Genomic DNA, 8418 nt, shown 5'->3' on the forward strand with positions numbered 1-8418 from the left:
TTCCAACATTTGATTATGTTTGTAGTGGTATAAGGTTTTAAAGTGAAAAATTGCAGTGGACGTTTGCAATACAGCGTAGCTGCTCAATCCATGAAATTTCAACTCTTGGCTTTACTGTTCATAGGGACTCAGAGTAGTGGTGGAATATAATTAGTACATAGTCAAATGAAGGTTTATGGCGTCATTAACGTATTTCATGCTGTCCAAAATAGTTTTTCCCATGGGACTCTAAATCTGGTTCCCAAATAATGGGGGTCCCACCCACTGTCTATGATTTACACGGAATGAAATGTCATTGTAGCTTTAGCACCTGGAATAAAGACTATACATAATCTATTGATGTACAGTTAGGACACCGCCACAGATTTAATATACTGATTATTAATCTCAACGAAACAAGGAAGGAAAATGAAACTTCCTGGCAGATTAAAACTGTGTGCCCGACCGAGACTCGAACTCGGGACCTTTGCCTTTCGCGGGCAAGTGCTCTACCAACTGAGCTACCGAAGCACGACTCACGTCCGGTACTCACAGCTTTACTTCTGCCAGTATCCGTCTCCTACCTTCCAAACTTTACAGAAGCTCTTCTGCGAACCTTGCAGAACTAGCACTCCTGAAAGAAAGGATACTGCGGAGACATGGCTTGGCCACAGCCTGGGGGATGTTTCCAGAATGAGAGTTTGACTCTGCAGCGGAGTGTGCGCTGATATGAAACTTCCTGGCAGATTAAAACTGTGTGCCCGACCGAGACTCGAACTCGGGACCTTTGCCTTTCGCGGGCAAGTGCTCTACCAACTGAGCTACCGAAGCACGACTCACGTCCGGTACTCACAGCTTTACTTCTGCCAGTATCCGTCTCCTACCTTCCAAACTTTACAGAAGCTCTTCTGCGAACCTTGCAGAACTAGCACTCCTGAAAGAAAGGATACTGCGGAGACATGGCTTGGCCACAGCCTGGGGGATGTTTCCAGAATGAGAGTTTCACTCTGCAGCGGAGTGTGCGCTGATATGAAACTTCCTGGCAGATTAAAACTGTGTGCCCGACCGAGACTCGAACTCGGGACCTTTGCCTTTCGCGGGCAAGTGCTCTACCAACTGAGCTACCGAAGCACGACTCACGTCCGGTACTCACAGCTTTACTTCTGCCAGTATCCGTCTCCTACCTTCCAAACTTTACAGAAGCTCTTCTGCGAACCTTGCAGAACTAGCACTCCTGAAAGAAAGGATACTGCGGAGACATGGCTTGGCCACAGCCTGGGGGATGTTTCCAGAATGAGAGTTTCACTCTGCAGCGGAGTGTGCGCTGATATGAAACTTCCTGGCAGATTAAAACAGTGTGCCCGACCAAGACTCGAACTCGGGACCTTTGCCTTTCGCGGGCAAGTGCTCTACCAACTGAGCTACCGAAGCACGACTCACGTCCGGTACTCACAGCTTTACTTCTGCCAGTATCCGTCTCCTACCTTCCAAACTTTACAGAAGCTCTTCTGCGAACCTTGCAGAACTAGCACTCCTGAAAGAAAGGATACTGCGGAGACATGGCTTGGCCACAGCCTGGGGGATGTTTCCAGAATGAGAGTTTCACGCTGCAGCGGAGTGTGCGCTGATATGAAACTTCCTGGCAGATTAAAACTGTGTGCCCGACCGAGACTCGAACTCGGGACCTTTGCCTTTCGCGGGCAAGTGCTCTACCAACTGAGCTACCGAAGCACGACTCACGTCCGGTACTCACAGCTTTACTTCTGCCAGTATCCGTCTCCTACCTTCCAAACTTTACAGAAGCTCTTCTGCGAACCTTGCAGAACTAGCACTCCTGAAAGAAAGGATACTGCGGAGACATGGCTTGGCCACAGCCTGGGGGATGTTTCCAGAATGAGAGTTTGACTCTGCAGCGGAGTGTGCGCTGATATGAAACTTCCTGGCAGATTAAAACTGTGTGCCCGACCGAGACTCGAACTCGGGACCTTTGCCTTTCGCGGGCAAGTGCTCTACCAACTGAGCTACCGAGGCACGACTCACGTCCGGTACTCACAGCTTTACTTCTGCCAGTATCCGTCTCCTACCTTCCAAACTTTACAGAAGCTCTTCTGCGAACCTTGCAGAACTAGCACTCCTGAAAGAAAGGATACTGCGGAGACATGGCTTGGCCACAGCCTGGGGGATGTTTCCAGAATGAGAGTTTCACTCTGCAGCGGAGTGTGCGCTGATATGAAACTTCCTGGCAGATTAAAACTGTGTGCCCGACCGAGACTCGAACTTGGGACCTTTGCCTTTCGCGGGCAAGTGCTCTACCAACTGAGCTACCGAAGCACGACTCACGTCCGGTACTCACAGCTTTACTTCTGCCAGTATCCGTCTCCTACCTTCCAAACTTTACAGAAGCTCTTCTGCGAACCTTGCAGAACTAGCACTCCTGAAAGAAAGGATACTGCGGAGACATGGCTTGGCCACAGCCTGGGGGATGTTTCCAGAATGAGAGTTTCACTCTGCAGCGGAGTGTGCGCTGATATGAAACTTCCTGGCAGATTAAAACTGTGTGCCCGACCGAGACTCGAACTCGGGACCTTTGCCTTTCCCGGGCAAGTGCTCTACCAACTGAGCTACCGATGCACGACTCACGTCCGATACTCACAGCTTTACTTCTGCCAGTATCCGTCTCCTACCTTCCAAACTTTACAGAAGCTCTTCTGCGAACCTTGCAGAACTAGCACTCCTGAAAGAAAGGATACTGCGGAGACATGGCTTGGCCACAGCCTGGGGGATGTTTCCAGAATGAGAGTTTCACTCTGCAGCGGAGTGTGCGCTGATATGAAACTTCCTGGCAGATTAAAACTGTGTGCCCGACCGAGACTCGAACTCGGGACCTTTGCCTTTCGCGGGCAAGTGCTCTACCAACTGAGCCACCGAAGCACGACTCACGTCCGGTACTCACAGCTTTACTTCTGCCAGTATCCGTCTCCTACCTTCCAAACTTTACAGAAGCTCTTCTGCGAACCTTGCAGAACTAGCACTCCTGAAAGAAAGGATACTGCGGAGACATGGCTTGGCCACAGCCTGGGGGATGTTTCCAGAATGAGAGTTTCACTCTGCAGCGGAGTGTGCGCTGATATGAAACTTCCTGGCAGATTAAAACTGTGTGCCCGACCGAGACTCGAACTCGGGACCTTTGCCTTTCGCGGGCAAGTGCTCTACCAACTGAGCTACCGAAGCACGACTCACGTCCGGTACTCACAGCTTTACTTCTGCCAGTATCCGTCTCCTACCTTCCAAACTTTACAGAAGCTCTTCTGCGAACCTTGCAGAACTAGCACTCCTGAAAGAAAGGATACTGCGGAGACATGGCTTGGCCACAGCCTGGGGGATGTTTCCAGAATGAGAGTTTCACTCTGCAGCGGAGTGTGCGCTGATATGAAACTTCCTGGCAGATTAAAACTGTGTGCCCGACCGAGACTCGAACTCGGGACCTTTGCCTTTCGCGGGCAAGTGCTCTACCAACTGAGCTACCGAAGCACGACTCACGTCCGGTACTCGCAGCTTTACTTCTGCCAGTATCCGTCTCCTACCTTCCAAACTTTACAGAAGCTCTTCTGCGAACCTTGCAGAACTAGCACTCCTGAAAGAAAGGATACTGCGGAGACATGGCTTGGCCACAGCCTGGGGGATGTTTCCAGAATGAGAGTTTCACTCTGCAGCGGAGTGTGCGCTGATATGAAACTTCCTGGCAGATTAAAACTGTGTGCCCGACCGAGACTCGAACTCGGGACCTTTGCCTTTCGCGGGCAAGTGCTCTACCAACTGAGCTACCGAAGCACGACTCACGTCCGGTACTCACAGCTTTACTTCTGCCAGTATCCGTCTCCTACCTTCCAAACTTTACAGAAGCTCTTCTGCGAACCTTGCAGAACTAGCACTCCTGAAAGAAAGGATACTGCGGAGACATGGCTTGGCCACAGCCTGGGGCATGTTTCCAGAATGAGAGTTTCACTCTGCAGCGGAGTGTGCGCTGATATGAAACTTCCTGGCAGATTAAAACTGTGTGCCCGACCGAGACTCGAACTCGGGACCTTTGCCTTTCGCGGGCAAGTGCTCTACCAACTGAGCTACCGAAGCACGACTCACGTCCGGTACTCACAGCTTTACTTCTGCCAGTATCCGTCTCCTACCTTCCAAACTTTACAGAAGCTCTTCTGCGAACCTTGCAGAACTAGCACTCCTGAAAGAAAGGATACTGCGGAGACATGGCTTGGCCACAGCCTGGGGGATGTTTCCAGAATGAGAGTTTCACTCTGCAGCGGAGTGTGCGCTGATATGAAACTTCCTGGCAGATTAAAACTGTGTGCCCGACCGAGACTCGAACTCGGCCATGTCTCCGCAGTATCCTTTCTTTCAGGAGTGCTAGTTCTGCAAGGTTCGCAGAAGAGCTTCTGTAAAGTTTGGAAGGTAGGAGACGGATACTGGCAGAAGTAAAGCTGTGAGTACCGGACGTGAGTCGTGCTTCGGTAGCTCAGTTGGTAGAGCACTTGCCCGCGAAAGGCAAAGGTCCCGAGTTCGAGTCTCGGTCGGGCACACAGTTTTAATCTGCCAGGAAGTTTCATATCAGCGCACACTCCGCTGCAGAGTGAAACTCTCATTCTGGAAACATCCCCCAGGCTGTGGCCAAGCCATGTCTCCGCAGTATCCTTTCTTTCAGGAGTGCTAGTTCTGCAAGGTTCGCAGAAGAGCTTCTGTAAAGTTTGGAAGGTAGGAGACGGATACTGGCAGAAGTAAAGCTGTGAGTACCGGACGTGAGTCGTGCTTCGGTAGCTCAGTTGGTAGAGCACTTGCCCGCGAAAGGCAAAGGTCCCGAGTTCGAGTCTCGGTCGGGCACACAGTTTTAATCTGCCAGGAAGTTTCATATCAGCGCACACTCCGCTGCAGAGTGAAACTCTCATTCTGGAAACATCCCCCAGGCTGTGGCCAAGCCATGTCTCCGCAGTATCCTTTCTTTCAGGAGTGCTAGTTCTGCAAGGTTCGCAGAAGAGCTTCTGTAAAGTTTGGAAGGTAGGAGACGGATACTGGCAGAAGTAAAGCTGTGAGTACCGGACGTGAGTCGTGCTTCGGTAGCTCAGTTGGTAGAGCACTTGCCCGCGAAAGGCAAAGGTCCCGAGTTCGAGTCTCGGTCGGGCACACAGTTTTAATCTGCCAGGAAGTTTCATATAAGCGCACACTCCGCTGCAGAGTGAAACTCTCATTCTGGAAACATCCCCCAGGCTGTGGCCAAGCCATGTCTCCGCAGTATCCTTTCTTTCAGGAGTGCTAGTTCTGCAAGGTTCGCAGAAGAGCTTCTGTAAAGTTTGGAAGGTAGGAGACGGATACTGGCAGAAGTAAAGCTGTGAGTACCGGACGTGAGTCGTGCTTCGGTAGCTCAGTTGGTAGAGCACTTGCCCGCGAAAGGCAAAGGTCCCGAGTTCGAGTCTCGGTCGGGCACACAGTTTTAATCTGCCAGGAAGTTTCATATCAGCGCACACTCCGCTGCAGAGTGAAACTCTCATTCTGGAAACATCCCCCAGGCTGTGGCCAAGCCATGTCTCCGCAGTATCCTTTCTTTCAGGAGTGCTAGTTCTGCAAGGTTCGCAGAAGAGCTTCTGTAAAGTTTGGAAGGTAGGAGACGGATACTGGCAGAAGTAAAGCTGTGAGTACCGGACGTGAGTCGTGCTTCGGTAGCTCAGTTGGTAGAGCACTTGCCCGCGAAAGGCAAAGGTCCCGAGTTCGAGTCTCGGTCGGGCACACAGTTTTAATCTGCCAGGAAGTTTCATATCAGCGCACACTCCGCTGCAGAGTGAAACTCTCATTCTGGAAACATCCCCCAGGCTGTGGCCAAGCCATGTCTCCGCAGTATCCTTTCTTTCAGGAGTGCTAGTTCTGCAAGGTTCGCAGAAGAGCTTCTGTAAAGTTTGGAAGGTAGGAGACGGATACTGGCAGAAGTAAAGCTGTGAGTACCGGACGTGAGTCGTGCTTCGGTAGCTCAGTTGGTAGAGCACTTGCCCGCGAAAGGCAAAGGTCCCGAGTTCGAGTCTCGGTCGGGCACACAGTTTTAATCTGCCAGGAAGTTTCATATAAGCGCACACTCCGCTGCAGAGTGAAACTCTCATTCTGGAAACATCCCCCAGGCTGTGGCCAAGCCATGTCTCCGCAGTATCCTTTCTTTCAGGAGTGCTAGTTCTGCAAGGTTCGCAGAAGAGCTTCTGTAAAGTTTGGAAGGTAGGAGACGGATACTGGCAGAAGTAAAGCTGTGAGTACCGGACGTGAGTCGTGCTTCGGTAGCTCAGTTGGTAGAGCACTTGCCCGCGAAAGGCAAAGGTCCCGAGTTCGAGTCTCGGTCGGGCACACAGTTTTAATCTGCCAGGAAGTTTCATATCAGCGCACACTCCGCTGCAGAGTGAAACTCTCATTCTGGAAACATCCCCCAGGCTGTGGCCAAGCCATGTCTCCGCAGTATCCTTTCTTTCAGGAGTGCTAGTTCTGCAAGGTTCGCAGAAGAGCTTCTGTAAAGTTTGGAAGGTAGGAGACGGATACTGGCAGAAGTAAAGCTGTGAGTACCGGACGTGAGTCGTGCTTCGGTAGCTCAGTTGGTAGAGCACTTGCCCGCGAAAGGCAAAGGTCCCGAGTTCGAGTCTCGGTCGGGCACACAGTTTTAATCTGCCAGGAAGTTTCATATAAGCGCACACTCCGCTGCAGAGTGAAACTCTCATTCTGGAAACATCCCCCAGGCTGTGGCCAAGCCATGTCTCCGCAGTATCCTTTCTTTCAGGAGTGCTAGTTCTGCAAGGTTCGCAGAAGAGCTTCTGTAAAGTTTGGAAGGTAGGAGACGGATACTGGCAGAAGTAAAGCTGTGAGTACCGGACGTGAGTCGTGCTTCGGTAGCTCAGTTGGTAGAGCACTTGCCCGCGAAAGGCAAAGGTCCCGAGTTCGAGTCTCGGTCGGGCACACAGTTTTAATCTGCCAGGAAGTTTCATATCAGCGCACACTCCGCTGCAGAGTGAAACTCTCATTAAGGAAGGAAAATGTTTCTGAGTAGTATATTTGTTCCGAAATCATCTTCGGTTTCACAAACCAGCTACCTTACGTTACTTACCCGAGTCTTACACATTAACTAAAATTTGTCACACTGTTTTGTTTTTTCTTTTGTATTTTGTCACATTTATCTTGATTTAATTTAGTTGCTGTTTGAGGTTTAAGGTGTAAAGATACTACGGGGTTACAAAAAGTCTTCTGCAGATTGTCACCATGACACTTCGCTCTCTAAAGCGATAGGAAAGACGAAGTCCTTATCTGCTACAAAAATCACGTAAATATTCTGAAAGTCACGAAAGGCAATAATCTCTAAAGTAAGTCTAAGAATGCTAAAATGTGCTCTTAGTTGTAATTACGATGAAAGTTATGTAAATTGTTTGAAACATGTGCCATTTTTACCGTCTGGAAAACATCTTAAATTTTGTTATGTAATATCTCTAAAATTATAGAACTTAATAGTAGATTTTTTCGTACATTATTTAGCTACCTCAGGTAGCTACACGTTTTTAAAGTTAAGTATCGCAATAAGATATACAATTTTTGGAAGAAAAGAGTGTTTTATTTTCTAACGTCTTCAATATTTGTGTCATAACGATTGTGGAATAGTCTGTTTCCTATAGAAAGAACAGACAACTTCTCAGATTCACGTACGATACACGTTTCTCTAGAGTCTCCTCACACTTCCCTAGATCTACACATTAATGTGGAAATATCATTTCTGCGAATTGACACATCCACATATCATGTCACACCAAATATGTCCCGCTAACTCAATTTCATCCAGTTATTTCCTACAGGAGGAAGCTATGCAAGTGAATCATTATTCCACAAAACAAAACAAAAAACATGAAAATTAAGTTTCCATAAGTATACGTTATTAGTATAGAATTACAGATCGTCAGGCACGCGAACTGCAACTAACATGAATATTGAACTTTACAGGATCACTGAGAATTCACACACACATACTGATATGTGCAGCGGAAGAGGGAACACAGCATTAGTTGAGAGTGCGTGTATTGCATGCTTAGGTGCAATATCGGCAGGAGTAGTTCAACTCAGGCGTAAATTGGGGCACAGCTTGTGTATGTATTGAAGAAAAAGTACAATTTTTTTACGTTCTGCTTTAATATTAGAGTTTTTTCATGCAGTATTGGGATCCGCAGATTTATATGGTAATATCCTTTTGGAGAATTGACAATTTTTGGTCAAGAGAAGTCATAATCCGATAAAGCTCCCTTATAAGAATAAAATGCTTTAACTGTCACTGTTGGCCAGTATGGAGCACTTGCTCATTATTAAGTTTCGCGTAGAAACAACATATCATACATCCAGTCATAGGAAACGACTTGTCATGGTCAAAAC

The 8418-nt window shown here is 48.6% G+C and overlaps 2 non-coding genes across 2 annotated transcripts; both read right to left on the bottom strand.

Annotated features, from left to right (window-relative positions):
* Positions 1–1935: 1935 nt before the first annotated feature.
* On the bottom strand, positions 1936–2010 carry Trnas-cga (transfer RNA serine (anticodon CGA)). Its single transcript has one exon. It is a non-coding gene; the product is annotated as a tRNA-Ser (tRNA).
* An 826-nt stretch (positions 2011–2836) lies between these two features.
* Trnas-cga (transfer RNA serine (anticodon CGA)) lies at positions 2837–2911 on the bottom strand. Its single transcript has one exon. It is a non-coding gene; the product is annotated as a tRNA-Ser (tRNA).
* Positions 2912–8418: the final 5507 nt, after the last annotated feature.

This window comes from Schistocerca gregaria, chromosome 1, assembly GCF_023897955.1.
Source record: "Schistocerca gregaria isolate iqSchGreg1 chromosome 1, iqSchGreg1.2, whole genome shotgun sequence".
In the NCBI taxonomy this organism is placed as follows: Eukaryota; Metazoa; Arthropoda; class Insecta; order Orthoptera; family Acrididae; genus Schistocerca; species Schistocerca gregaria.